A 7,094-nucleotide genomic window follows, 5' to 3' on the forward strand; every position below is an offset into this window, starting at 1 on the left:
ACCAAATCTGCGTAGAACAGTAGAAATCTGAGGGGATTTTCAAAGCAGCCACCTAGTGTCCCAGGTGTAAATCCAAAGAGAGAGAGAGAGAGAGAGAGAGAGAGAGAGAGAGAGAGAGAGAGAGAGAGAGAGAGAACAAGAAAGCGTAGCTGGCTAAAGTTTAAATGCAGCCACGTGTTCCCTCTTGTGCCGAGTCAAGGCTTGGGTCTGACTTCCTTAAGCTCCGACCACGTGCATTGGCTTTACAGGCAGGGTCCTGTTCGGCAGGGCAGGTCTGAGTTGCTTGTAGCACCGGCTTTAAGCAAGCAGGATTTAAGCAAGCAGCTCACCGATAGTCCAGCCTGGTAAGAAGCCGATCACTGCCGGCTGCCGCGTGCCGCCGCCGCCGCCGCGGGCTGCCTGCCGCCCTTGCGGGAAAGCGGACCTGCCGCCAAGCCAAGCAGTTTTTAATGGATTCTTGTCACGTTGGGCGCCAGATATAGATGTAACCAACTGTCTTATTAAATAAGAAACACAGAAACAATGTAAAAGAGAAAGCCGAGAGGTCAGAGCTCAGAGCTAAAATCTCACCCTTCCTCCTGCTGTCCCAGCTTCTCGAAAAGAGACCTACTTCCTGTTGGTTCGTTTTTTTATAGTATGTTGTTCTGCCTTCTCATTGGTTGTAAACCCAAACACATGACTGCCTCGTCACTGTCTGAATGTACAGCCCCCTAGGTCTTAAAGGCATATGTCTCCAATGCTGACTGTATCCCTGAACACACAGAGATCTTATGGGATTAAAGGCGTGTGCCACCACCGCCACACTCTTGCTATGGCTCTAATAGCTCTGACCCCCAGACAACTTTATTTATTAACATACAATCAAAATAATATTTCAGTACAATTAGATTACCACCACATTGTGGTCTATTGGTCTTTTTAAAATTATTGCTTGTTTTGGGATGGCTATGCCCCTGCCTGGCAAGGTTTTTATCTGTTCACTATGTTAGCAAGCCCGCCTTGGCCCATTTCAATATAGCTAATTTCTAAATAACCATGGAATATGCATTTCTGTAATAAACACTTTTGGTAATGTTTGTCTACAGTCATGACTTCTTGAAGAAATTTGGTTTCTTTTATTCCTCTCCCATTTTCCCAAATTTAGAGCCATCTCTCAGTTATCAAATTTGTGGGGGTGATATTTGCTAGTTTCTCCTGAGTTTATCTTTGCTTCCATATTAAAGCTTCTCTGATCCAAGTCTTAAATTCACAAACCCCATAATTTCCACAGAGCAAATTCAGGGCTGCTCTTTGCATCTCTGTCCCATGCTTATCCTGAAACTGGAGGCCAAATGTCCGAAATGCTGTTCAATGTCCTCAGTTTAAGAGTGGCTTTGCAGATGGGTGATAACAAATTTTGACCCAGTGCCCCCCTCTGTCGTTTCCTCTTTCTCTTCTTTTCTTTTATTGCACGTTTTCTTATTTTGTTTCCTAATTTGTTGTTGCAATTTTTGAGAGCATATCTTATGATTTCCCTAGGACTGTCAGTCTGAGATAGCTCTCCTCACATTTCTGCAAAAGTCACCTGATTTAACTATGTCTTGGATTTTAACCCACAGCTGCTATTAGAGCACCTAGTAGATTTCTCTTGGAAAGCTGTAAATGGATCCCTTTCAGTGATTGCTCATGCTCTCTGTGAAGGTATGTTTGTCTGTTGATTGACACCAGCCACTCTCACACAAACTGCCCAGGCATTTGCCTTTGTATTTGCTGACTGCTTTGCATGAGCCCTTCCAGCCCAGCCCAGTGGCTCAGAATTTATAAACCAGGGCTTTCCCATGAGAACTTCATCATACAGCAGGGGAAGCAAGATGGAGTCACAGACCCAAGTTCTCATGTCCCTGCTGCTCTGGGTGTCTGATGAGAAACTCAAACTATTATAATCATACCAGAGTCACTTCTTTGTATATAAGAAGTTTGAAAGGTGTCTCAGGGCATAATATTTCTTACATAATAATACTTTGACAATATGACATTATAAGGACATTAAATGACAAATTAACTGTCATAATCTGTGTTTGTGTTTCTGTGCATGTTCATTGTCATTTAATAGTCACAGGTATCTGTGGGGACATCATGATGACACAGTCTCCATCATCTCTGGCTGTGTCAGTAGGGGAGAAGGTCACCATCAGCCGCAAGTCCAGCCAGAGTCTGTTTGGCAGCAATAGCAAGAAGAACCACTTAGCCTGGTACCAGCAGAAACCTGGGCAGGCTCCTAAACTGCTGATCTACTGGGGATCCACTCGGGACACTGGGGTCCCTGATTGCTTCACAGGCAGTGGGTCTGGGACAGATTTCACTCTCACCATCAGCAATGTCCAAGCTGAAGACCTGGCAGATTATTACTGTGTGCAGGATTATAATACTCCTCCCAAAGTGATTCAGCTTCCAACACAAACCTCCTCTGAGAGTCTCAGCAGCTGCCTACACCACACACAGGCCTGGACCTGCACACTTCCCCCTTCTGCCTGAGAGCTGGTGTGCCTGAAACACTGATGTAAAAGTTTGCAGAGCCCAGTTAAATATAATGAGTTCAATATCTCTTATGTCTATTGGTATGAAAAATGTATATATGGAGCAGGCAAGAACTCAGTATTATCTTTCTATTACTTCTGTAACACATTACCACAAATTATGTCTCTTCAATACTAGAGATTTATATTTTTTATGGTTCTAGAGTTCTGGTGCCAACATATGACTCTCCTGGCAGAAGTGATGATGTAGGCAAACATCACTTCAGCTTGCTGGTCTAGGAAAGTTTCTTTTTTTTTCTAGCATCTAGAAGATTTTCTTGCTTCTTTACTGCTCAATATTTCTCAAGTTTTTTCTTTCCATTTTATAAATTCTTTTAATTTAAATTACATTTTAGTTAATTACATTTTTTGTGTATGTATGCATGCATGTGTACATGTATGTAGGTGCACAAGTACAGTCAGAAGACAGTTTGGACATGAGTCTTTATTTTGCCATGTGGGTTCTGGAATCAAACTCAGGTCTGTCATCAGGCTTTGTGACAAGTGTCTTTTCCCTGTAAGCAATCTTGCTTCACATCAAATGTCTTTATTAATGTATATTAATTGCATAAAACAACACAAAAGCAATGTCTTTCAAGTACATCATGTATTTTGACCATATCCACTGACTTTCCTCATTTCCTCTTCCCTTTCCTGTTGTTACATAGTTTTACATTATACATGTAATGTCTTGTATTTTTATCAGAGACATACATATACACATAAGTTCATACACACGTTTGTACAAACATATCACATACATATCCACATACACAAATACACACAAACATACACATAAAGAGATACACACATACACACATACATGTATACATACAAAGTTAGCACACAACATATTTAGGACCCACAAAGGAATAAAAATGTGATATTTGTTGCCCATGTTTCTGGGGCCACATCTCCATCTGAAGACCCTTCATCTGCTTTCCAACTGTGGAGACCAGGGACCCTCTCTGCACTGTAATGTTGGATGTAATGTTGTGTTAGCATGTGCTACCCTCCAGTCTTTCCATCACATATCAATTAATAGAACTTAGTGTTTTTAGAGGGCAATCCTTTGTGTGCCTGTCTAAAGAATAAGTAGACTAATCTCATCAGTGCTCTGATTAAGAAGCTTTTGAGCAACAATAGCAGGGAGCAAGTGTGTTACAGACTACATAAAATTGCTAGATATACAAATATCTTAAAGATATCTGGTTGGGAATTGGTGTGTCCAAACACTCATGATGTGGTTGTGCCTAAGAACACATCTATGCCAGGTTGAGGTTGAATACCATGGCAGAAGGATATGAGAGGGAAAAAATGCTTTCCTCATGGCAACTGAGAAGCAAAGGGATGTAGGAGGAAGTCAGGGACTCGACACAGTCTTTAGAAGCATTCCCCTAGTTCCTCAGTTAGCACCAACTTCATACTTTCCACAAGCTCCTAATAATGCCATTTAATTATGACACAGCAATGGATAAAACTAGTAATTGAGTCAGAGCACCCATGATCCATTCACTTTCAATACTGGAGCCATAAGCTGGGAACCAAATATTTATTTCACATGGGAAGCTTTTGAGTCACACTGCAGAAATGAACTATAATACAAAAAAAAGGACAGTGGAATGACATGCAAGTGGATTCATATTGGAATATAGGTAGAACTAGAGAATAAGAATCTCCATCATGAATTATAAGAGAGATAGAAAGCATACTTTACCTTAGAATAAGATAACAATTTGAACATTTTGTTGACCCACATCAAAGGAAGTGTCTGTCTTTGGCGCTTGAAATGTTGCTATTCTTAACCATGGGTACAGGCCTCTCAGCTGTGAGGTTAGGTCCATTTAGATTGCTATTGCTCCTTGCTCCGAAATCCTTCAGTGATTATGGAACATATTCAAGAAGTCAGAAGGGAAAGATAATGGCCTTCTAATCAGTTCCTACTTTTGTTTTTGTAGACTAGCATTCATTTGACTATGGATTATTTAGGAAAATTACTGTGGCAGAAAAAGGACAGAGGCATGTGTGATTCAGTTTAAGTTAAAAGTATCACCCTGGCAGTGAGCTCAGGGGGAATGTGATAGATGTAAAGATCTCTGACTTTGTAGTAACACTGATACTTTTTTTTTAACCAACTAATGCATTTCTATTGTTGTAGCAGTTCATTTTTCCACAAGCATGTGCCTGAGAAATCCTGGAATGGCATGAGAAGGTCCTCTCATTTTTATACTGGCAAAACCGAAATGGGGTCCCCTTTATTTCCAGACCAGCGTCAGAGAAATTCCTTATGAGTATCTCCACTTTTCTCCATCCCTTCCCACATACCTCTCTTGGTCTCTTTAAAATGTATGATCTCTATGAATTGTTAAAATCTTAAAATTTGTAATTCTGCAACCCAGAAGTCTAACACAGGACTCAATGGCCTGAAGTTAAGATGTTGTCAGCCTGCAATCTCATATGAAGGCTTTAGTATTAATTACATAATTTTTATGTGCATGGGTGTTCTGCCTGTATGTAGTCTTTCACCTTGTGCTTACGAGTGCCCACAGAAGCCTGAAGAAGGCATTGGGTCCCCTGGAACTGGAGTTACAAATAGTAGTGAACTGCCATATGGGTGCTAGGAATTGATCCTGGGTACTCAGGAAGAGCAGTCAGTGCTCTTAGCTGCTGAGATTTCACTCCAGTCCCTACATTTCCATGTGGAGGCTCAGCAAGATACTATACCTTCTTTTGTTTTCCAGCTCTTGGTGGATCCCCACTATCAGCATTGTGACTAGTCTTCTCCACTCTTCTTTTTTTTTACTTTGATCAAAAATTTTGCTGCAATATATTAACTGTCTTAAAAGTATTTCAATTCCTTTAAAATATAACATACATTTTGAAAAATATTTGCCCTCTTCTTATCCGTTCCCTTTTCTATCTCCTACTTGGTGCATTCTTTCTCTAGTTTTGCTCTGCTTTGCCCCCCCCCACTTTCTAATGAAGATACATATACATATGAGAATTGAGATTTCCATAAAATCTAGGGTCTATAAATTAGACTTAAGCTATGCCCTCCACACACATACATACTCAATGGCACTTCTTCTTTCTTCCCATATTTTATGGGCCCCATTCTCCTCTGATGTCTCTCCATCTGCTTTTGAATTGTGAAGACTGAGAAAATGCTCTCTGTCCTATAGATGGATAAAATTTGTGTCACCATGATATTTTTTACTGTCTTTATATCTTATAATAATCAGTAGAATTTATGACTTGTGGAAGGGAAATCAATTTGCTTCAATGGAAATATTGTGATATCTTATCCCACTCATGTCTATTAAAAACTAATTGAGCACCCACCATGGAACACAGAGCTTCAGTAGCAACATCTTCTAGATCTACAAACAATAGCCACAAACCCAAATATCTCACAGATGTTTGGGCAGGAAACAGCCTGTTTTAGTTAGTGTTCTATTGCTGTGAAGAGACGTCATGACCAAGACAACTCATAAAATAAGTGATTAATTGGAAACCTGCTTACACTTTCAGAGGATTTGTCCATTATCTTCATGGCAGAAAGCATGGGGGCAGTTATGCAGGCATGGGGCTGAGAACTTACATCCTAATCAACAGTCAGAGAAATGTGTATGGGGGGGGTAGGTAAGAGATGATAATAAGAGAGAACAGGAGAGGAAAGGAGAGGAACACCAAGGACAAGTAATGCTTTTCAAAGGCATATCTCTGGTGACCTGCCTCCTCATACCATTTTCCATCTCTTTATTTCTATACCTCCTGATGTCATTTATTTTGAATCATCAATGGATTTATCTAATAATTCGGTTAGAAACTTTATGATCCCATCACTTCCTAGTGTCTGGCTATACCAGGTAAGAACCAAGACTTTCACATACAAACCTTTAGAAGACAATTTATAGATAAATAATTACAAATAAATGTATTAAGAGATGACAGTTAGCTGTCAAGTTTGATTGGGAGACAAGTAGATGCGAATTAGTTTCCAATATAAATTCTAAAAGAAACAGAAAATAATCACCCTCCCTGAAAATAACATAACAATGTGAACTTTGGCAATTTCCTTCATGGATACAAAAACCTCTATTGGTTATTGAAAACATCTGGGGCATTCATTCAAGTTGTAACTCACAATGAAGTACGGGTCTGTTTGGATGGCCCTCATCTCTCTCCTGGCCCTTATAGAAAACCTCCAGAGTTCTTTTGGTGATCATTGAACATGGCCATAAACACAGAAAAGACAGAACATGACTTTCTTCAACGTTAATATTTATACTTGTGCTTTTGTAGACTTCAGCTTGGTTGTGTGGTTTTGGGAACATAGGCAGGTGATGATGAAGTGATGGAACCAGGAGCTCTGTAATGCACTACTGTCCATGTCCAGGATGTCAACAGTAGCTCAGGTCATGTGCTCAGGACAAAGATAGCCTCTGTATAAATCTCTGATGTTCTAACAACCTGTGGTTCATCTTTTTCTCTATTCTTGAGTAACAAATTACTATTAACTTATCAGCTCATCAGTTC

This window comes from Peromyscus leucopus, chromosome 3 (assembly GCF_004664715.2).
Source record: "Peromyscus leucopus breed LL Stock chromosome 3, UCI_PerLeu_2.1, whole genome shotgun sequence".
Classification (NCBI taxonomy): domain Eukaryota; kingdom Metazoa; phylum Chordata; class Mammalia; order Rodentia; family Cricetidae; genus Peromyscus; species Peromyscus leucopus.